General features: G+C 32.9%; 1 long non-coding RNA gene across 1 annotated transcript in view; it reads left to right on the top strand.

Moving 5' to 3' along the window:
- Positions 1 to 24,856, top strand: part of LOC131995911 (uncharacterized) — a 99,580-nt gene that overhangs the window by 36,112 nt on the left and 38,612 nt on the right. The window contains exon 2 of the long non-coding RNA XR_009397685.1: positions 2,537 to 2,580. This is a non-coding gene — a long non-coding RNA (uncharacterized LOC131995911). The remainder of the gene's footprint in view (positions 1 to 2,536; positions 2,581 to 24,856) is intronic.

Raw genomic sequence — 24,856 nt, 5'->3', positions numbered from 1 at the left:
TATCAGGTTATAGACCGATTTGAACCATACTTGGCACAGTTGTTGGATATCATAACAAACCACGTCGTACAAAATTTCATTCCAATCGGAGAAGAATTGCGCACTCCTGAGGCTCAAGAAGTCAAGACCCAAGATCGGTTTATGTGGCAGCTATATCAGATTATGGACCGATTTGAACCATACTTGGCACAGTTGTTGGATATCGTAACAAAACACGTCGTGCAAAATTTCATCCCAATCGGATAAGAATTGCGCACTCTAGAGGCTTAAGAAGTCAAGACCCAAGATCGGTTTATATGACAGCTATATCAGATTATGAACCGATTTGAACCATACTTGGCACAGTTGTTGGATATCATAGCAAAATATTTCGTGCAAAAATTCATTCAAATCGGATAAGAATTGCTCCCTCTAGAGGCTCAAGAAGTCAAGACCCAAGATCGGTTTATATGACAGCTTTATCAGGTTATAGACCGATTTGATCCATACTTGGCACAGTTGTTGGATATCATAACAAAACACGTCGTGCAAAATTTTATTCCAATCGGATACGAATTGCGCACTCTAGAGGCTCAAGAAGTCAAGACCCAAGATCGGTTTATATAGTAGATATATCAGGTTATAGACCGATTTGAACCATACTTGGCACAGTTGTTGGATATCATAACAAAACACGTCGTACAAAATTTCATTCCAATCGGAGAAGAATTGCGCACTCCTGAGGCTCAAGAAGTCAAGACCCAAGATCGGTTTATGTGGCAGCTATATCAGATTATGGACCGATTTAAACCATACTTGGCACAGTTGTTGGATATCATAACAAAACACGTCGTGCAAAATTTCATTCCAATCGGATAAGAACTGCGCACTCTAGAGGCTCAAGAAGTCAAGACCCAAGATTGGTTTATATGGCAGCTATATTAAAACATTGACCGATATGGCCCATTTACAATACCAACCGACCTACACTAATAAGAAGTATTTGTGCAAAATTTCAAGCGCCTTGCTTTACTTTGTCGAAAGTTAGCGTGCTTTCGACAGACAGACATGACTAGATCGACTTAAAATATCATGACGATCAAGAATATATATTCTTTATGGGGTCTTAGACGAATATTTCGAGGTGTAACAAACGGAATGACTAGATTAGTATACCCCAATCCTATGGTGGTTTGTTTGTTTGTTTGTTCCGTATAGACTCAAAAACGGCGGAACCGATTAACTTGCAATTTCCACAGATTGTGTAGGTTGGTCTGGAAGGAAACATAGGTTATACAATTTTTTGATATCGAAAGGGGGCGGACCCTCCCCTTGCCCCAAAAATTAAAGTGTACCGGTCGGGACAATATGGGACTCAAATGAAAGGCATTGAGGAGTAGAGAATGAATTTCAAATCAAAAATTGGGAACAAGTGACTGGGGGGACGCCCAAACCCTAAAACCGCCTAAAACAGGTTTATTGGACGTTCATGTCAATATGGGGTTCAAATGAAAGGTATTCAGGAGTAGATTACGAATGTGGCGAAAAAATTAAGTCCATGTAATGGGAGGGGTCCCCAACCTCAAAAACCCCCCAAGTGAGCATATTAGACTACCATGGCTATATGGGACTCAAATGAAAACAATTTGCGAGTAGATTCTAAATCTTAATGACATTAAAATTTATGTTTAAGTACCTAGGTGGCGCTTAACCTACTTAAAACACCTCAAATAGGTTATTTGACCCATCTTGACAATATGGGACTGAAATGGTGCCAAGTGTTTGCACCCCTAAACTGAATTTATTTCCAGAACACATCAAAATGGGGCTCAAATGAAAGGTTTTTGAGAGTAAAGAACGATTTTGTAACCTATTTTTAGGAAAAAGTGGCAGAGTGCCACAGCCCCAAAATATTTGAGAGTATAGCATCATTGGTGGATTTGCATACTTTGCACTTCAATGACACCAATTCGATATCCACATTAGGAGCGAAATGTCTCCCTGTTAAAACTGTACCAAAACAGTACTTTTATATCGACCGCTGCAATGTAGGGCTCAAATAAAATGTGTAATAACGTCAAAGATGGCGCTGCGCTGCTTGTTTGTTTCTGTGCTGGTGCATAATGATCCCGTGGTGAAAATAGGGTACTATTTGCTTTATGGTGTCTCAGACGAATATTTCGAGTAGTTACAAACAGAATGACGAAATAAGTATACCCTCCCCATCCTATGGTGGAGGGTATAAAAAATAGTTCCCTTCCCGTGGTGAAAATAGGGTACTATTTACTTTATGGGGTCTCAGACGAATATTTCGAGTAGTTACAAACAGAATGACGAAATAAGTATACCCTCCCCATCCTATGGTGGAGGGTATAAAAAATAGTTCCCTTCCCATTGTGTACTTAAAAGTTGTGGGGCATATACCTACCAGTTTGGGGGCGGCCTAAATTTTTTCCTTATTTAATTTAGCACCAGCATGCTAAGTAATTTAATAATACCCATATTAGTTATCATAATAATAGCATATTAATTAATTATATATTTTTCATTTTTACAGATTTTTTGCATGATTGGCTGCCATCAAGTCTTTTGCCTAGCCAGGTAAGTCAGCTGAAGAACTGAGCTGAAGAAAAATGAAAATCTCTTTTAATAACATAAATTTGCTTTTACGAATGACAGTCTTTATGGGCATAAACGTTGAATGTTCTTTTTTTCTTCAAAATATATCTACGGTATTAAGTTGATATATAATTTAAAGGAACCAAAGTTCAATTTGTTTTCAATCAAGCACACAAAAAAGTGTCTTTTTAAAATATTTATTGTCATACAGAAAACATTTCTTTAGGACATTGGACTGGACTCTGGATATTTCACTTTTGAATAATAAATATGGACATGTGGAAATGACCATTACATTAAATATTAACCTTTGGATGTATGGATGCTTAATAATCAGGTTTTTTTTTTATTACCTTTTTTATGGGCTTAAGAGTTTCCCACCGAGGAAAAAGCACAATTATTAAGCTTATAGACTATTTTAATTTGTAATAAACCAACGAATAATTGGACAATTAACTAATGGACGGAAATGTTAGTCAACCCGAAGCATTGAGAGAAAAAAGTGTGCAGAAAATGCACACAATTTATTTCCATAGAATAGGTATCAAAATTTTATTTCTTTGGAACAGTTCGTAAAAAAATTTATTTCTCTAAAATATGTTGTCAGGTTTTATTTTGTTTTTGTAAAATTTTCATTTTTTGTAATTTGTTTTATCAAAATTTTATTTTTTATTTGATTTTTATAAATTTATATATATATAAATTTACCCAAAAATTTATTTTTTTTAAAAACTAGATAGCCGCTCCTTTGCGGCTTCTTTTACTTTATATGGAAAACAAATTTCCTTGGAATATTTTTTTCGACAATTAAAGAGCTTTTAGTGAAATACCATGCTATGAAAATAGTATATCGCTTGACTAACAGTTTAACAATATAAGTGCCTTTATCTCAATCCCATTCGAATTTAAGTTGGGATATAAGGTGTACTCCATTCTTAAAATACTTAATTTCAGCCCGATATTCTCATAATGTCTGATTTAGGTGGTCCCCCAGACACTTGGCCCTGAACAAATATCAGCATCGTGCCCTTCTCTCAAATACCATTTATTTCAACCCCATATTGCCATTGGTTTTGAGGGTAGTTTACAGGATGAGGACTCCCCCAAACACATGGACCCAAAATTGGTTATCAAATTCATTTTCTAATCTCAAATACCTTTCATTTGAGCCACATATTGGCATGGTCGAAAAATTTGTACCCTTTGGGGTGTGTTTTGGGGAAGGGGTGATGCCTGAAATACATGATCCTACATTTGGATATCAAATTGGTATTCTACTCCCAAATACCTTTATTTGAGCCCCATATTGCGATGGTCAGTAAAAAATTGCTGTTTGTGGGGTATTTTGGGAAAGGGGAAGACCCCCAGAAAATTGGTCCCGAAAGTGGGTATCAATTCTTTCTCTACCCCGCCATTACTTTCATTTAAGTCCCACATTGATATGGTCAGTGAATATGCCCGGTTTTGGGGTGTTTTGGGGAGTGGGGTGGCCCCCCAAACCCTAAGCCCTGAAAATATATCAACAACGTGCTCTATTCTCATATATTTGAACCCCATATTGCCATTGGCCTCAAAATTGGATATCAAATTGGTTTTCTAATCTCAAATGCCCCTCTTCCGATATCGAAAAAATTATATTGCCTATGTTTCCTTCCAGACCAACATACACAATCTGTGAAAATTTCGAGAAAATCGGCTATGGCGTTTTTAAGTCTATACGGAACAAACAAACAAGACGAGTCCCATTAGTTCTGATGGCTTATATGCCCATTTGGGGATTTTTTGGGGGAAGTGGGGTGACCCCCTATACTTCGAACTGATTTTGTATGCCAGAGTCGTAATCTACACCGGAATACCTTTCATTTAAGCCCCATATTGACATGAACGTCCAATATGTCTGTTTGGGGGTGTTTTGGGGTTGGGGTGGCCCGATGGGTACTTAGACTTTATTTTAGTACCATTTTCGTATTCTACTCTCCAATACCTTTCATTTGATACCCATATTGTCTCGATCGGTCCACTTTTGATTTTGGGCGGGGTTTTGGGGTAACGGGCGGACCCTCCCCTCACCTTTCGATATCAACAGATTATAAAGCCTATTCCTTCTTCCTGGCCATATTCGTAATCTACTCCCGAATGTCATTCATTTGAGTCCCATATTGTCATGATCGTCCAATAAACCTGTTTTAGGCGGTTTTGGGGTTTGGGCGGCCCCCCAGTTACTTGGACCCAATTTTTAAGATGATATTGGTACTCTATACCTGAATACCTTTCATTTGAGTCCCATACTGCCCCGGGTCGCTACACTTTTATTTTTGTGTAGTACTTTTGGGGTGAGGGGGAGGGTATGTATATCAAAAAAATTATATAGCCTATGTTTCCTTTCAGACCAACTTCACAATCAGTAAAAATTTTAAGGTAATCGGATCTGCGTTCTTGAGTCTATACGCAAAAAACAAACAAACCGACAAACAAACACAAATTGATTTTTATACCCACCACCATAGGATGGGGTATACTAATCTAGTCATTCGTCTAAGACCCCATAAAGAATATATATTCTAGATCGTCCCGACGTTCTGAGTCAATACAGCCATGTCCGTCCGTCTATCGAAATAACGATAGAAATCGAACACGTAAAGCTAGCCGCTTGAAATTTTGAACAAATACTCCTTATCAGTGTAGGTCGGTTATGATGGAAAATAGGCCAAATCGGTTTATGTTTTGATATAGCTGTAATATAAACTGATCTTGGGTCTTGATTTCTAGAGCTTCTGGAGGGGGCAATTCTTATCCGATTTCGCATGAGGTGTTTTGTTATGACTTCCAACAACTGTGCTAAGAGTGGTTTAAATCGGTTCATGTTTTGATATAGCTGCCATGTATACCGATTTGGGATATTGACTTCTTGAGCCTCTAGAGGGCGCAATTCTTATCTTATATTTGGCTGAAATTTTGCATGTAGTGTTTTGTTATGACTTCCAAGGACTGTGTGTAGTATGCTCTAAATTAGTCCATATCCTGATGTAGCCGTCATATAAACCGATCTGGAGTTTTCTCTTCTTGAACCTATAGAGGGCGCACTTCCTATTGGATGTGGCTGAAATTTTGCATGACTTGCTTCGTCATGACTTCCAAAAACTGTGTCAAGTATGTTTTAAATCGGTCCATAACCTGATAAAGCTGCCTTATAAACCGATCTTGAATCTCGATTTCTTGATCAACGATTTGGCTGAAATTTTTCATGGGGTGTTTTGTTATGATTTGCAACAACTGAACCAAGTAGGGGTGAAATCTGTACATAACCTGATATAGCAGTCATGTAAACTTTAGAGGGCCCAAATCCTATCGCTAAAATTTTGGATGATGTGTTTCGTTATGACTTTCAACAACTGTGCAATGTATGGTTCAAATCGTTCCGTAACCTGATATAGCTGCCATATAAACTGATTTGGAATATTTAGCCTCTAGAGGGCGCAATTATTATCTGATTTTGTTGAAATTTTATACAACGGCTTCTACCATGACCTTAAACATGCGTGTCAAATATGGTCTGAATCGTTTTATAGCCTGATACAGCTCCCCTATAAACCGATCTCCCTATTTTACTTATTGAGTCCCTTAAGGTCGAAATTCTTATTCGATTTGGCTGAAATTTGACTTTTACTATGGTCTCCAACATTCATTCCATAACTTGATATAGCATATCAACCTTTTTTTATCCTTTCTTTTCTTTGTTTGCCTAACAAGAGACGCCGGGTAATGAACGATTTGGCTGAAATTTTTCGTGGGGTGTTTTGTTATGATTTCCAACAACTGAACCAAGTAGGGGTGAAATCTGTACATAACCTGATATAGCAGTCATGTAAACTTTAGAGGGTCCAAATCCTATCGCTGAAATTTTGAATGATGTGCTTCGTTATGACTTTCAACAACTGTGCAATGTATGGTTCAAATCGTTCCGTAACCTGATATAGCTGCCATATAAACTGATCTGGAATATTTAGCCTCTAGAGGGCGCAATTATTATCCCGATTTGACTTCTTGAACCCTTCTAAGCCGCAATTTTTGTCTGGCTTGGCTGAAAATTTGTATGCAATGTTCTGTTACGACTTTAAACAACTTTGCCGAATACGGCCAAAATCAGTCTATAAACTGCTATATCTCCCATATAAACCGATCTCGTATTTTGAATTCTTGAGCCACTAGAGGGCGTAATTATTATCCGATTTTTCTGAAATTTTGCATGAATTGTTTTGTTATGATTTCCAACAACTGTGCCAAGTATGGTTCAAATCGGTCTATAACCTGATATAGCTCCCATATAAACCGACTTCCGATCTTTAATTTTTAAGCCGCTAGAGGGCACAATTATTATAGTGATTGGGCTGAAATTATGTACAACGAATTCTTCTTTGACCTCCAACATACTTGCCAAATATGGTGTGAATCGGTCCTAAACCTGATATAGTTCCCATCTAAACCGATCTCCTGATTTTACTTCTTGAGCTACCATAGGGCACAATTCTTATCCGATTTGGCTGAAATTTCGCACAATGACTTCTACTTTGGTCTGCAACAGCCAAAACAAGTATGGCCCCAATATGTTCATAACTTGGTATAGCTTTAATAGCATAGCAATTCTTTTCTTTTGTTTGCCTATAAAGAGATATCGGCCAAACAACTTGACAAATGCGATCCTTGGTGGAGGGTATATAAAATTCGGTCACGCTTTTACTGGTTTATATATTTTGTTTTAATTTTTACTTTTTTTATATGTATTGGCTGGCATTGAAGAATTCCCTTTATATTGAGTCATTTGTTGATGTATTAACTCTTCATTCAATGACCAGACAAACCCATTGTATGGCTACAAGCATATGATGACATTCATGAATGACTTATCCCAATTGGGTGCCGGTCAAATAACCTGTTGTATGAGCAACGTCAAAACGGTTCACAAACATTTTGGCACGTTTGGAAAAAAAGAAAAAACAAAAATAATAAAATAAACACGCCATAGGAAATTTAATTGAAGTGGAAGATTTTTAATAAACAAAAATTGAGCTTCCATCAGCATTAGGATTTTTTTAAACCATTTAAACAAAATTTTATAAAATTTTTCACTTTCCGCTTTGTTTTTTTTTTTTAGTTTTAGCATTTAAGTTCTTTCTTTGTTTTTTCCGTTTTTTCTTAACATTTAAAATTCAATTTCTTCTTCTTCCTCAAACTCTTTCAGTTTACACCATGTACGAATAAACACTTTTTTTCTTCCCCTTCTACTGAATTATGGCATTTCACAGCGCCACTAAACTGAAGTGTATGACTTTACCGACAACTTAAATAATTCCAAATAAATTAATTAAATATTTAAAGACATTACACACATGATTACAATGACAGGCTAGTTGTATGTGAGCGCGCACAAACCAACGCTAACCGTAGTACCGGTGCTAAAAAGAAATGCCACTATGAGGCGGCTTATGAAACGAACAAGAAACGTGTTGTGTTTGCTTAAATTTGCCGACTAAAACTAAACTGAAAACTTAAATTGTACGACTTGCCTACCAAGGGGGCAAAATATATCCCATACATCCAAATAAATATTCATTGAATATCTTTGTCTGTTTGCTTACTCGATTTGGTGTCTGTCTGTCTGTCTCTAGCAATTGCCTTATGGGGGTAGCTTTTTTTATTGTGGCCATTCATCACACAACACAAGTGGTGAGATGGGGCTTGGTGGATGTGTGTGTGTGTGTGTGTGTGGCTGTGTGCTTAAAGATCATCAACATGAGAGAAAAGACGTCAGACAACATGCTCAGCTGATTTACGAGGTTGGTGGGGAAAATTGTGTTAGACATCAATTGAAGGTGAATTACAGATAAATACAGAGAGAGAGAGAGAGTAAATGAGATTTATGACTATTATTGTAACTAACAGCACTATTGATGTTAAGGATTGAATGATTGAATTACAGATAAATAAAGAGAGAGAGAGAGAGAGTAAATGAGATTTATGCCTATTATTGTAACTAACAGCCCTATTGATGTTAAGGATTGTTACTCTATTCGGCTTTTCATGGGAGAGAGAATAAATGAGATTTATATCTATTATTCTTAATAATAGTACTATTGATGTTAAGGATTTATACTCTTTTCGGCTTTTCATGTGAACTACTGTCAAACTCCATATTAAAAAATTTGAAATGAAAAATGTGTTAAAAATGAAAATTATTTTTAAGGCTAATGACTTAAAAGTAGCAATTAGGCACAATTAATTCCAGTGAAATATGATGGCAGAATTGTGTTTGTGCAGAAAATTTTCCGTAAATATTTTAGAGTAAATTAAGATATTTTATTGAAGTTTGTCACTACAAAAAACAGAGTACTCTGCTTTATGCAGCAATTATACTGTCATATGTGATCCAATAAAGATATTTTCATATATGTTAACTAAGTTTACTGTTTGTAATACTGAGAGCCTTTATAATTTCAATCTTAGTTTTTTACTCAACTTTCTCAACCCTCCCTCGTCAAGTGTAGTATGTAAATAAAGCTTTGATTCACAACAAATTGCATCCTCTTTTTAAGTCAAAGCTTATGAGCTCAGAGAATTTTAGCATAACGATAAAGCATTCCAATATCTTAAGATCTCTAGAAATCTCTCGACATCATGCAACGTGGTACACACTTTTATAACCCTACTCATCTAGTGATATAATAGAATGATGTCATATCACATCAATAAAAGTCATTTAAGCTTTTTTGAATTTGAGAATATTTTTTGGTTTTTTATTTCTATTTTTGTGTGTGTTTAATAAAAATCTCCCCGAATGCAGAACGCAATAGCATACATAAGTCTTTTAAGAAGCCAGTTAGCCGAAGTAGTGTTTAGCTCAGCTTATGAATGTGGGGGTGGTGTATGTGTTTTTCAACAAAAGCGTTGTTGTTTCGCATATGTGGCATTCCTAACCTTTTAGCGCCTGACCCCCAATTGTCTTGTAAGATTTTGAGGAAATTTCTTCTATTCGTTATTTAAGAATATATAGAAAAAATCAAGCACGTCGTTGATAATATGACCACATCCGTTCATAAAAGTCTGTCAACACACAGATGTTATCAGATCAACCACAAATGTTTACAAAGCAACAACAAGTTTTGTAAATGAAACGTCCACACCCGTTCACAATTTGACAAAACAAACAAACAAATGTTGCCCATGAACATTCCACTAAGGAACCGGGACAAACTTCTTACAAATCAATGAGTGCTGTCCGATTCAAATGGGCAAATTTGCTTTTTGCATTTTGTATGTTGACGCGACGGCAAGTTCTCAACTTTTTTATACCCTCCACCATAGGATGGGGGTATACTAATTTCGTCATTCTGTTTGTAACTCCTCGAAATATTCGTCTAAGACAGCTTAAAGTACATATATTCTTGATCGTAATCACATTTCAAGTCGAACTAGCCATGTCCGTCCGTCCTTCCATCCATCCGTCTGTCTTTCGAATGCACGCTAACTTTCGAAGAAGTAAAGCTAGCCGATTGAAATTTTGCATAAATACTTCTTATTAGTGTAGGTCGGTTGGGATTTTAAATGGGTTATATTGGTCAACGTTTTGATATAGCTGTCATATAAACCTATCTGCGGTCTTGACTTCTTGAGCGTCTAGAGTGCGCAATTCCTATCCGATTTGGCTGAAATTTTGCACGACGTGTTTTGTTATGACTTCCAACAACTGTGTTAAGAATAGTTCAAATCGGTCCATAACCATGATATAGCTGCTATATAAACCGATCTGGGGTCTTAACTTCTTGAAGGCGCAATTATTATCCGATTTAGCTGAAATTTTCCATGTGGTGTTCTGTGATGACGTCTAACAACTGTGCAAAATACGGCCCAAATTGGTCTATACCGATCTCCCGATTTGAATTCTTGAGTTCTTACAAGCCGCAATTTTTGTCCGATTTATCTGAAATTTTGCATTCGGTGTTCCGTTATGACTTCCAACAACTGTTGAAAGTACGTTTCATATCGGTCTATAACCTAATATAGCTACCAGATAAACCGATCTCTTGATTTGACTCCTTGAGCTCTTACAAGCCTCAATTTTTGTCCGATTTGGCTGAAATTTTGCATGTGGTGTTGTTTTAATTGGTTCGGAATTCTTTTGAGACTTAACAGGTTTTTTATCGTTTTTGAAAATACTTTTGATAAATACTTTCTTAATATGTACGTTACGATTCGCATCATATTTGATGAAGTACGGTCCAATGATACCACCAGCCTGTGACTTCTGCTCCTGGTGCATTGGTAGATCTTGCAATGCTTCTGGCTGATCTTCATTCTAAAATCAACAATTCTTCTTATTTAAATGAGCATAATTTGTCCACTTTACGCCGCTCCATATTATATTAGGACTCCTCTTTCCCAACTCGAGTTAGAATTTTTCTAATACTTCTCTATTCTTAAATTTTTTTCTATCCATTTGGTGTTAATGGGTTAAGACAGGTTAGCTTCATGCCACAAGAAATTTAAAATTGTATGTTTTTACCGTTTGATTTGGGCTGTGCATATTTTAAAGTTTTCCAATTTTACAAAAACTCTATGATTTGTCTTAACTTTTTCGATTTTTGGTTATATTTTGTTTTTGGTTTTCCACTGTCTTGTATTAACCCACTGTAGGGTGATGTTTACTAGAATTATCCATAATGTTGACATGAATACCAACTGCCTAGAATTACACCATTTGAAATAGTGAAAGAGAGATAGAGAAATAGCGGTAGAGGGAGAGGGAGAGACCAGAAATGTATTATTCGTTAATATCTCCCCAGATGTAAAATATTCTCTCCTTCTCTTTAGTTTGTTTTGGTTTTACAGTGTTGCCGCATAGTTTTAAAGAAGCAACCTTTTCAGATACAAAGACAAATCACCATTTTTTACTCTCCACCATAGGATGGGAGTAGAAAAACATCGACATTCTGTTTGCAATTCATGGAAATAGTGAACTGAGATCCTAGTAAAGTAAATACACTCTTGATGCGGTGACATTTTAAGTTGATTTAGGCAAGTCCATTCATCTGTCTGTCTTATCTGTCTGTCTGAATATGCAACTTTTTTTATTGAAAAAAATTTTCAATTACTCTTTTAAAAATTGTGATTAATATTATCATTTCCGTGGTTGAGGCAGTTTCAATTGAAAAATTAATTGGATCAATTATTTTGTGATTGAAGACGATTTTTAATTTTTTCTTATGTTTTTATATAAAAATTGTAGGACAAATGCGATCCATGATGGCTATATAAGATTAGACCAGGCCGAACTTTTTTTGTTGTATATATTATTTCCTTTATTTTTTATTTCATATTATTTTTTTTTAATTTTATTTGATTTTAGTGTTTTTTATTTGTTTAATTTATTATTTATTTAATTTTTTTAATATATATTTTTTTGTTTTATGTTAAAATATATTTTTTGTTATTTTATTTTATTTTATTTCATTTCATTTCATTTTATTTTATTTTATTTTGTTTTATTTTATTTTATTTTATTTTATTTTATTTTATTTTATTTTATTTTATTTTATTTTATTTTATTTTATTTTATTTTATTTTATTTTATTTTATTTTATTTTATTTTATTTCATTTTATTTCATTTCATTTTATTTTATTTTATTTTATTTTATTTTATTTTATTTTATTTTATTTTATTTTATTTTATTTTATTTTATTTTATTTTATTTTATTTTATTTTATTTTATTTTATTTTATTTTATTTTATTTTATTTTATTTTATTTTATTTTATTTTATTTTATTTTATTTTATTTTATTTTATTTTATTTTATTTCATTTTATTTAATTTTAATATTTTGTTTTCAATTTTTTTTGTCCTCTCGTCTCTTTCAGCTTTTTTGCTGTTAAATTTTAGTATGGCAACACTGTTTTGCAAAATTTGTTGTAATATATGAGTGGTCAACGATCTGAGAGAGATATAGTAGGAGCATATGTATGTGTGTGCTTGTAAGTTTTTGTTGAACATGTCATCACTAAAATCATAAAGTATTGACATGATAATAACAACTTAAAAGCTCTTTTGGGGTTTCAACCAAAAAAAAAGAAGGTGTGTTTCATGCTGCTTAAGGTTGTTGTTATTTTTTGTTGTTGTTAAAGGGGTATGTTTGCTGGGGGCTGAGAGTAGTTGTCGCTCACACTTAACATGAGATGTCATAGTATGAAACAGAAGTGGTGTGTTTACAGCTATGTCAGACTAGATAGATGATAATGACGTTGTTGTTTTTGTTATTGAGAGAGAATGCCATATCAACTAATCAAACGGAAATATGTATGAGTTTTGACTTTATTGATAATATCCAAACTATTTTTTAAGATTTTGCCTATTTTTTTTTGCATTGCAATCTATTATTATGGTTTCCATATTGTGTGCTATAGTTAGTGTATGTATGTATGGGTTAATGAATGATGAGTCTTCATTAAAAATGGCAATGATTTTGACAAATACCAAAATACTAAGAGGAAGATAAACCTCAATTGGATGGAATGACGGATGTAGATAAACCTCAAAATAACCTTACAAACAAATATTAGCGCATGTTCTTACTGTTTTGGTGGCTGCTGTGGTTTTTTTTTTATCAAGATTACACTAGACAACAAAAACTTTTTGAAATTCAGGTGGCTAAGAAGATAAATCAGAAGATTAGTTTAAATGCGAGCTATATAGGTTATGGAGCCAATTGTGAACCATAGAAGATTCTGGTTTATCAAAATGCCAGTTGCTGACAATGAAGGCAGCATGGCGACACTTCAACTTAACGGAGTCAACAGATGAAACAGTGACTAAAAGAGAAAAGTACCAGCGCAAACTTGCTCATGAACAATCCATTAAGGGATTTTTATAATAGTTATCTAAATGGTATGAATAAATGCAAATTTGTTGATAATTTAACACTGAAGCTGTTACGATAAAAGCATTCGCTTTGATTGTTGAATATCCTCGATATTGTAATTGAAGGAAAACGGAAATAATAAAATTAAGTCTTATGGTTACTTAAAAAGCTAGGCATTAGCCATGTTAAGCATGCGTTTTGAAAAATTTAACTGTGTAATTTCTTTATTTTGTTGTTCTTTATTTTTTTTGTAGCTTTGTGTTATTAGTTTTCATTTTTGCATACCTCTTCTAAGCTATGGTTTATAATGGGCTATGGCCATCATAGAATAGTCAGTTTAAACCATAATCAATCAATGGTGAACATAACCACAATTCATTGAAACTTTAAATAGCATAGGAAAAGAGTGAATCTTAGGAAAATAATGTGAAAAAACCCAAAAATAAATAAATAAAAAAATTATTAAAAACATAAAATTGAAATCAAAACTCAAACTTATCCCAATATTCTCAAAAAATATTTCCTAAAACCATATTCTGCCGCTTAAAAACCAACAAAAATCCTCTATTAAATAACGCAATAAAACCAAAACAAAATCAAAACTAATTTAAAAGAAAAATTATATCAATGCAAATCTTTAGTGTGTCAAGTTCAACAGGTTTTGAGTCATTATAAGCATACTGAAGGTGAAGGCAAGACACTCCATTATGTTATCTCTTCCCCCTTTCCAATGCGCCAAAAGCCAGTGAAAGTGAACGAAAGCAACTTGCGATAGCCGATTCCAGTTATAAGAAGACCACTAAAAGTTGAATGACTTGGATTTGTGCATTTTGAATGGTTAAAAGCTGGTTAGGATAAGTCCTAAGCGGATATTTCTGAAAATTGTGGGGTCTAAACTAAATAAAGGTGTGATTTAAGATTTGAGGTTTCTTTTATGATTATGAAATTAATATATTAAATATTTTAAAGAAGTTTTGGTTTAAGTTTAGTTAAAAAAAAAAAAAAACAAAACACAATTGATTAGAAAAATAAAAATTTAAAAAAGAATTAAAGCAAAGAAAAGGAACTAAAAACTTGAATATTTTAGACAAAAAAATTAAAAAAAAATATTATATAACTAAAAAAAAATATTATATATCAAAAAAAAAAAAAAATATATATATAATCTTGCAATGGAATCTCAATAATAAAAAATAAATCATTTTTGAAACCGGATTAAAACTAACGAGTAAAAAGGCATTAAGTTCGGCCGGGCCGAACGTCTTTTATGGGCCCAAGGCCTTAAATCGAGAGATCGGTCTATATGGCAGCTATCAGCACTGTCCCAAATTTCGGCGACATCCGACAATAAATGCGCATTTTATGGGCCCAAAACCTTTAATCGAGAAATCGGTCTATATGGCAGCTATATCCAAATTTGGACCGATCTGGGCCAAACTGAAGAGGGATGCCAAAGGTCCTAACACAACTCACTGTCCCAAATTTCGGCGACACCGGACAATAAATGCGTCTTTTATGGGCCCTAGACCTTAAATCGAGAGATCGGTCTATATGGCAGCTATATCCCAATCTGGACTGATCTGGGTCAAATTGAAGAGGGATGTCAAAGGGCCTAACACAACTTACTTAGCCCATCTTTGAATTTAACCTGCTTACTTTTGACTTTTTGAATTGTCGACTTTTTCTGACCTGCTGCTTTTTTTTCGAAATTTTCGATTTCTATTCTCGTTTTTCCTATTTTCGTTTTTTCGATATTTCGTCTAGTCGACTTTTTCGTTTTTTTGCCTTTTTCTAATTTTGACTTTTCGACCATGCGATTTCAATTTTCTACTTCTTCTTAGAATTTTTGACATTTTTTCGAATTTGTGACTTTATGACCTTTTTCGACTTTTTTACACTTTTTTCGAATATCTTCGACTTTTCACGACTTTTTCGTCTTTTTTCGAGTTTTTTTTTGACTTCGTTTTTTTCGATTTTTTTCGATTTTCTTTTTTTTTATTTTTTACTATTTTCTTTTTTATTTTTTGACCGTGTGTTTTTTTTTCCTTTGGACTAGTCTATTTTTTCGAAAATTTTTGACCTCTTTTCAACTAGTCGATTTTTTCTGAATTTTTCGACTAGTCAACTTATAAACAATTGTGAGTTTTTGACTTTTTTTGGATTTCTTACAACTTTACGACGTTTTGCAACTTTCATTCAATTTTTTCCATTTTCGACTTTTTTTTAGATTTTTTCGACCATTTTTGATTTTACCTTTCGACCTTTTTCGTCTATTTTGGATTTTTCGATATTTCGTCTAGTCAACTTTTTCGTTTTTTCGCCTTTTTTTAATTTTGACTTTTCGACCTTGCGATTTCAATTTTCTACTTGTTCTTAGAATTTTTGACATTTTTTCGAATTTATGACTTTTTGACCTTTTTCGACTTTTTTACACTTTTTTGGAATATCTTCGACTTTTCACGACTTTTCACGACTTTTTTCGTCTTTTTTCGAGTTTTCATTTTTTTTTACTTCGTTTTTTTTTTGATTTTTTCGATTTTCTTTTATTTTTTCCTATTTTCTTTTTTTATTTTTTGACCGTGCGTCTTTTTTTTAACTTTTGGACTAGTCTATTTTTTCGAAAATTTTTTACTTCTTTTCAACTAGTCGCTTTTTTCTGAATTTTTCGACTAGTCAACTTATCCACAATTGTGAGTTTTTGACTTTTTTTGGATTTCTAACGACTTTACGACGTTTTGCAACTTTCATTAAATTTTTTCCATTTTCGACTTTTTTTTAGATTTTTTCGACCATTTTTGATTTTACTTCTGACTTACTGATTTTTTTCGACTTATTACCTTTTTTCGTTTTTTTTTAGCTTTTTTTTGCTTTTTTTTTTGATTTAATATGTTTTTCGATTTTTGAATTTTTATTTTTTAACTATTTCGCCCTTTTTGTGACGAGTTATTCGAGTTTTCGGCTTTGTTCGACATTTTCCGATTTTTTTCGACTTTTTTTTTTGTTGGTTTTCAACTTCTTTCGACTAATTTTGAATTGATTGCGACATTTCGAAGTTTTTCTGACTAGTCAATTTATCAGAAATTTCGCCTTTTTTTGAATTTGATTTTTTCGACTAGTCGACTTTTTTGAAGTTTTTTCCGACTTTCCATCTTTTTTCCACCTTTCGACTTTTTACGACAATTTTCGACTAACCGACTTTTCGATTATTTGTCTTTTTTCGACTTTTTCTTACTTATTTCTGACTTTTTCGACTAATCAACTTATCAAAAATTTCGACTTTTTAAAATTTTTTCAACTTTTTGACTAGTCGACTTTTTCAAGATTTTTCGATCTTAAAATTTTTTCCACTTTTCTAATTTTCGTCCAGTCAATTTTTTCGATCTTTTGTCTTTTTTCGGCTTTTACGGCATTTTTGGATTTTTTTCTGACTTATTTCTGTTTTTTTCGACTAGTGAAATTATTCGAAATTTAGACTTTTTTTTTGACATTTTTTCGATTTTTTTTTCAACATTTTTAATTTTTCGACTAGTCGACATTTTTTCGACCTTTTGTCTTTTTACGATCTTTCGACTTTTTTCCCCATTTCGAATTTTTTCGACATTTTTCGACTTTTCAACTTTTATAGACATTTGGAAATTTTTCGACTTGTCGAATTTTTTAAGTTTTCGACTTATTTTGAAATTCGAATTTTCGAGTTTGTTCGACTTTTTTCGACATTTTCGGACTTTTAACGACTTTTTTTCGAATTTTTCGACTTCAAAGTCGATTATTCGACTTTTTTAAACATTAACTCGTCGACTTTGACTTTTTACAGAAAAAGTCGATAAATCGATTAGTAGAAAGTCGACTTTTAGATTCCAAATCTATCTTTGTCTATTTAGCCACGGTTTGTAACGACTTTCAATAGTCGTGCCATATAAACCGATCTCCTGATTTGACTTCTTGAGCCTCTAGAGGGCGCAATTGTAAACCGAAGCGGTGGTCACCATGCTTTTTTTTCATCCTCAAGAGGTAAATAACCTGTTTAGTGTTGTTTCGGCTAGCTGCCAAGCCAAATTAACAAGAATGCCTCTAATCATTTCTTTGTTGTTGTCGTTTTCATGGAATGACGTGTCAAATGTATGACCCCCTAAATCCCCTCACATTGCAACATTAAATGTGGCTTTAAGCGATAAGAAAAATTATTTGCTTACTTACATTTTCTTACCTCCAGCAAAGGTTAGAATGCCATGCCAAGTCGTTTAAATATAAATTAGCTAATGTTTATATTTATTTTGGTTTATAATTGTCCATTTAAGTGCCTTTTCAACACTCGTGATTTTTTAAATCACATGGCATTATTACAAAAAACCTTTTTAAGGAAGTGTAATGGCTCAATTGAACTTTTGATCTCCCTTCAATGGTTAAACACAAAAATGACGTAGATTTGTTTTGTTTCAGTAGCATAGCTTAGAAGAAGCTTCCAGTGTTTGGAGGCCTATCAATTGACGCACTTTATGACAACATTATGTGTTTTGCATTCGGTGTGTTGCCATTAAGTTAATTGAAACTATTAAAAAAAAAATCAAATCACTCACGCTGATAAGAAAAGTCAGGCGATTGTTTTTTTGTATAATGGCAAAAAAATCTTTGATGCCTTCCCACAAATTATCTAAAAATAAAGAAATTCATACTAAAAATAAAAAAAAATTTGGCAAATTTAAAAAAAAAAATTTTTTAATTTTTTTGAAAAATTTTTTACAAAATTTTTGAAAAAGAATTAATAAAATCTTGTATATAAAAATCAATTTGTGTTTACTTGTGGGTTTGTGTGTTCCTTATAGACTCAGAAACGCCTGAATCGATTTTCTTGAAATGTTCACAGATGGTACATATTGACCCCGTGGTGAAAATAGGCCACTACATTTTTTGTAATCTGAAGGAGGGGGGCGGACTCTCCCCCTTACCTTAATTTTCAGAAACGCCAGATCTCAGAGATAGGTGTTGCGATTTCCGCGAAATTTTATGTGCTCTCATAAAGTACCCTAAAAATAAAAATTTGGTATACAAATTTCGGATGGGGTACCTAGGGGGGCTGCCCCACCCCGAAAACCTACCAAACATATATTTACACCAATCACGACAATATGGGACTCAAATGAAAGGTATTTAGGCTAAGAAAACGTATCTGATATCCAATTGTCGGACCAAGTGCTAGGGGGACCACCCCAAGCCCCAAAACACCCCTAAATCGGACATATTTACCGACCATGGCAATATGGGACTCAAATGAAAGGTATTTGGGAGTAGAATACGTATCTGATGTCCAAATGTGGGACCACATTTTTGGGGATCCACCCCTTCTCCAAAACACCCCCCAAACAGGACTTATTTACTGACCATGGGAATATGGGGCTTAAATAAAAGTTATTTGAGAGTGGAATTCGAATCTGATATCCAAATATGGGACCAGATGTTTGGTGGGCCGGCTCTCACCAAAAACATCCCCCAAAGGGGACAAATTTACGACCATAACAATATGGGGCTCAAATGATAGGTCTTTGGGAGTAAAACACGAAAGGTATTCGGGAGTATATTATGAATATGGTCAGAAAGTAGGAATAGACTTTATAATGTATTGATAACGGAAGGGGCCTCCATCGTTACCCCAAAAACACCACCCAAAGTCAAAAGTAAACCGATATGGACATTATGGGTGTCAAATGAAAAGTATGAGAGATCGGATGACGAATCTGGCATGTAAATTCATGTCGAAGCATAGGGGGTCCCCCTACACCCACAAAACGCCCAAAATGGGCATATTAGCCAATCACGGATTTATGGGACTCAGTTTTTTATTCCCTATAGACTGTAAAACGGCAGAACCGATTTTTTTCGCATATTGTGTAGGTTGGTCTGAAAGGAAACATATATAATTTTTTGGTATCGGAAGGGGGAAGGACCCTCCCCCTTATGCCAAAAACATAACCCAAAATCAAAAGTGGGCAATATAGGTATCAAATGAATGCTATTGGAGAGTAGAATACAAATATGGTATTAGAATTTGAGTTTAAATACCCATAGGGCCGCCCCAACCCAAAACTACCCCAAAACAGACATATTGGACGTTTATTTCAATATGGGGCTCAAATAAAAGGTCTTTGGGAGTAGATTTCGAATCTGGCATACAAAATCAGATCGATGGATAGGAGCTCACGCCACTATATTGACTATATGATACTTGGGTTAACCGATTTTCTTAAAATTTTCATAGATTTTGTACGTTTGTCTGGAAGGAAACATAGGCTATACAATTTTTTGATATCGGGTGGAAGCGGACCCTCCCCCTTACCCCAAAAATGCCAACCATATCCGTAAGTGGTCCGATGGACACAATAAGGGTATCAAATGAAGGGTAAGGGAGACCAGAAAACTAATATGGTATTAAAATTTGGGTCCAAGTATCCAGCGGACCCCCCCCCCCCAACCCCAAAACTCCTCTAAACATGTCAATATGGGACTCAAATGAAAAGTGTTAGGCAGTAGATTACAAATATGGCATAAAACATTAGGTCCAAGTAATGGGAGGTCACCCAACCCCCAAATATCCTGAAATGGGTATATTAACTGACAATGACAATATGGGGCTCAAATGAAAGGAATTGGGGAGCAGATTATTAGGTCCAAGTAATGGGAGGTCACCCAACCCCCAAATATCCTCAAATGGGCATATTGGCTGACAATGACTATATGGGGCTCAAATTAAAGGTATTAGGAAGCAGATTACGAATATGGCATTACAATTTGCGTTTAAGTCTAGCTGGCGCTTTTCCTCCTAAAGATTCGTCAAACGGGTTATTTGACCCATTACGACAATATGGGACTCAAATGATAGGTATTTGAGAGTAGAAAACGAATTTGATATCTAATTTTGGAGGGAAGCGTTTTGGGGTACGCCCTAAAGCACTCTCTAAACTGAACTTTATTTCCGTTGGGAATAAAGAACGAATCTGATATCTATTTTCAGTGCAAAGTGCCGGTGGCCACCCCAGCCTCAAAACACCCTACAAACGGTTTTTATTTACCGGCCATGGCAATATGGGGATAAAATTTAAGGGATTAGGAAGTGCAGGACGAATTTGATATCCATATTTGTGTCGGAATTTCTGAGGTACCATCCCTTCCCCCCTAATGAGAACATTACCACCAGAAATCGAGAAGGGGCAAATTCTCACACATCAATGAGTGCTTTCCGATTCAAGTTTAAACTCTGTGATAAGAGACCTTTTTGATAAGCGAGTCCGAATGGCAGCCCGCAGTGAGACACCTATTTGGGGAAAAGTTTTTAAATAACCATGCATGGTATTGTATTGGGTTGCCCAAAAAGTTATTGCGGAGTTTTCATATAGTCGGCGTTGACAAATTTTTTCACAGCTTGTGACTCTGTAATTGCATTCTTTCTTCTGTCAGTTATCAGCTGTTACTTTTAGCTTGCTTTAGAAAAAAAGTGTAAAAAAAGTTTATTTGTTAAAATTCATTCTAAGTTTTATTAAAAATGCATTTACTTTCTTTTAAAAAATCCGCATTTACTTTTTGGGCAACCCTACCTCGCAAATGTCGCCAACATTAAGAGGGGATAAACACCGCTTTGTCCGATGTTCTCGCCAGGATTCGAACGCGTACAGCGTCATAGGCTACAATGGCGCGAATTCGTTGCCGCATTCAGGTTCTGACATAATTTTTCTATATTTTCAATCTCCTATCTTTCCACACACAATCTTTTAACAGTTCTCAGCTGATTTCAGGTGAAATTGGATTTTCCCTTACTAAAAAGAGCTACAAAGTGCACTAATTGCCTAAAGAAAGCCAATAAACATAAATTTGTTGTTTACTTGTGATAAGATATCATCAAACTAGTCACTAGTCCACGGGGCAAGCCTCCTTAAATTTATGTTCGCTTAAGCCCATAAAACTTTTGTTTTGCATGATACATGAGTTGTCATTTCTTTGGTGAACTATGGCATAGTCAATTGAATTTTGCCATATTGAAATATTTTTCCCACATGTAGTCTACAAATGAAAATAGAAATCAAGGAAATTATACAACCTAAGTTTAATTGACTCATAATTAGAAAAAAATAATAAAAAAAAATAAATCGCACACATCTGTTGATGATCTGAAACAAAAACGAAAAAAAAAAATATTTCATAATAAATCAATGATTGACATGTGAGATTAGTCAGAGACTTGTAGCAAATGCACACGGGTTTCGAGTGGATGCGTAAATTATGGGTCATCTACACTTTTTCACGGCTATTAATGTGAAAATGTGTAAAGAACAGCAATTCACACATACATAAACAATCCCAGTCAGGGTTGCTAGTGTGTGGCTTTAGTTCTTGTCCTACAGCTGCATATCGGTGAATAATAAAAACAACAATGTTTATGTGTGTGGGTGTGTGTGTGTGTGTTTTTTTTGTAAGATTAAGAACAAAAGCTATTGTGTCAGCCGCCAAACGGTTAAAAAAAAATAATTTTTTGTTATCATTAGAATTCAATTTTTGATTTTTCTGTTTTTATTGCCCCACTTACTCCCCCTTTTTTCTAAGTCTCTTAAGTCTTTGTTCCTTTAATGATGATTAACAATGACCCGCCTGGTGGTGATTTCGAAGACATGATAGATGATGAATAATATCTGAGATAAGATCTGGCTTGCAAATCTTCGCAGTAATTGAAGTGGGATTATAAAACAAGGAGAATATGCGATAGTCTCAGTCCCCACTAATTTGTTTGTTCAGATGTGTTATAACATCTTGATGCCCTACATTAGGAGGGTGAAGGCAAAATTATTTTATTTTAATCTTAATTTTAAAAAATACTAACTAAAATTCAACGTAAGGGCAATACAACTTGTTCAGAATGTTGAGGTGAGATCATGAGGACCAAACTTACCAAGACTCCAGATATAATTTTAGATAGTATAAGGCAGCTTTGAGACTCAAGGCAATGGGAGAACGGATATAGGGTATGAGCTGGTCATACAATCGCGGTATTATCGAGCCGACGATAGGAAGCCTGAACGGAATGGAAGAGATTTTGTATGGAATACTTCAGATGACACTTGAGCTCGAGTGCGAGACACTTTTACAGTCTTGGATGGTCGGAACTCCGATATTGCCATCTGAAAGTTCGTGCTACACGCATGGATCAAAGCTAAAGAGACAAAAAGGGGGGTCTACTTTTAGGATACAGGGACTGAGATTTTTGTATGACTGTCTGACCATAATAAGGTACTGCAAGCGAAGATCTAGGCGATCACAGAATGTGTCAGTTGGTATGGTATAAAAGCGAGGACGTCGTCACTACGCACAGTTAAATTGCCGCCAGGGCTATAACAACCCGGACTGTGAGGTCACGGACTGTCGTAAATGTAAGAAGGGTATTAAAACTTTGTTTGAGGATGGCACGATGAACAATGTTTGCTTGCCAGGGCGTAGCGAAGAAAGGAGGAATAGAAAGACGATAAGGCATATACAAAAAAATTAAATTTATAATTAAAAATAAAAAAAATAAATATAAGAATTTTAAAAAATGGTAAACTTTTACGGTTCAAGAAAATAGTTTAAAATCTACAAAAATTTTAAATTTAAAAATATTAAAAAAATTACGATTTATAAAAAATTATGGTTAAAAAAAAACAAAAATCTGCGATTTATAAAAAATTAACAAATCTATAATTTTTAAAAAATTTTTAATAATTAAAAAAAAAAAAATAAAAAAATCTATGTTTTTTAAAAAATTAAAAAAATCTATAATTTAAAAAAAAGTAAAAATCTACGATTTTTAAAAAAATTAAAAAAATCTAAGATTTTTTAAAAAATTGAAAAAATCTATGATTTAAAAAAAAATAAAAAATCTATGATTTTTTAAAAAATTAAAAAAAATCGACGATTTTTAACATATTGAAAAAATCTGTGATTTTTAAAAAATTTTAAAATTTGAAAAATTTTTGAAAAAATTAAAAAAATCTACGACTTTTAAAAAATCTAATTTTTTTTTAATCTATTTTTTTCTAAAAAAAAATAAAAAAAAATATAAAATTTAAAAATTCTGATTTTCTAAAAAAAAAAATAAAATCTATGATTTTTTGAAAACTTTAAAAATCTAAAATTTTTAAGTCTTTAATTTTTAAAAAATTTAATAAACTAAGTTTAAAGTAAAAAAATTTACAATTTACAAAGTAAGATATAAAAAAAATTATACGATTTTTAAATAATTTTAAAATCTAGGATTTTTTCTCATATATAAAAATCTATTATTTAAAAAAATCGAAAATATGCGATTTTTTCTAAAAATTTTTAAAATCTTTAATTTTTCAAATATTTAAGAATCTATGATTTTTAAAAAATTTAAAAATCTAAAATTTAAAAAAAAATTTAAAAATTACGATTTATAAAAAAAAGTTCAATATCTTAAATATTTAATTTTTTTCTTTAGAATGTATAAATCTGAGACTAAAGTTAAAAATCTTCAATTAAAAAAAAATTAAAACAACGATTTAAAAAAAAAATAAGAATCTAAATTTCAAAAAAAAAAAAAAATTAAAAAATTTTGGATTATTAAAGAAAGTAAAAAATCTGCGGTCTTTAAAAAAAATTTGCGAAAAAAATACAAATCAACGATTTTTAAAAAAAATTTTAAATGTTTGCCATTAAAACAAAAATAAAAATCTACGACTTTTTCAAAAATGTTTCAAGAAATTTTTCAAGAAATTCAAAAATCTACAATTTTTTCAAAAAATTAAAAAATTTAAAATTTTTTCAAAAAGTTTAAAAATATATGATTTAAGAAAAAATTAAAAAAAAAAATTAAATTAAAAATCTATAATTTTTAAAAAATTTAATAATCTAAGATTTTTTTAAGGCAGTTTTAATGTACGATTTCTTTGAATACTTAAATATGTACGATTTAAAAAAAAAATTAAAAAAAAATTTAATCTGCAATTTATAAAAAATGTTAAAATCTACGGTTAAAAAAACATAAAAAATGATAACATACAATTTTAAACAAAAATAAAAAATCTAGGAGTTCTAAAAAAAAGAATTCAAAATAAACAATTTTCAAATAAAAATAAAAAATCTTCGATTAAAAAAAAAAAAATATGAAAATTTACGATTTTCAAAGAAAGTTGAAATTCTGCAGTACTGAAAAAAATTACAAATTTGTGTTTTCAAAAAAAAATTCAAAAATATTCGATTTTTAAAAAATTAGAAAATCTTCGATTTTTAAAAAATTTTTTAAATCTTCGATATTTAAAAAAATTTTTAAATCCTCGATTTTTAAAAATTTTTGGAAATCTTTGATTTTTA

Source organism: Stomoxys calcitrans, chromosome 3 (genome assembly GCF_963082655.1).
Source record: "Stomoxys calcitrans chromosome 3, idStoCalc2.1, whole genome shotgun sequence".
Classification (NCBI taxonomy): domain Eukaryota; kingdom Metazoa; phylum Arthropoda; class Insecta; order Diptera; family Muscidae; genus Stomoxys; species Stomoxys calcitrans.
Note: the sequence above shows the minus strand (reverse complement) of the source record. Positions and strands in the feature narration are given on the sequence as shown.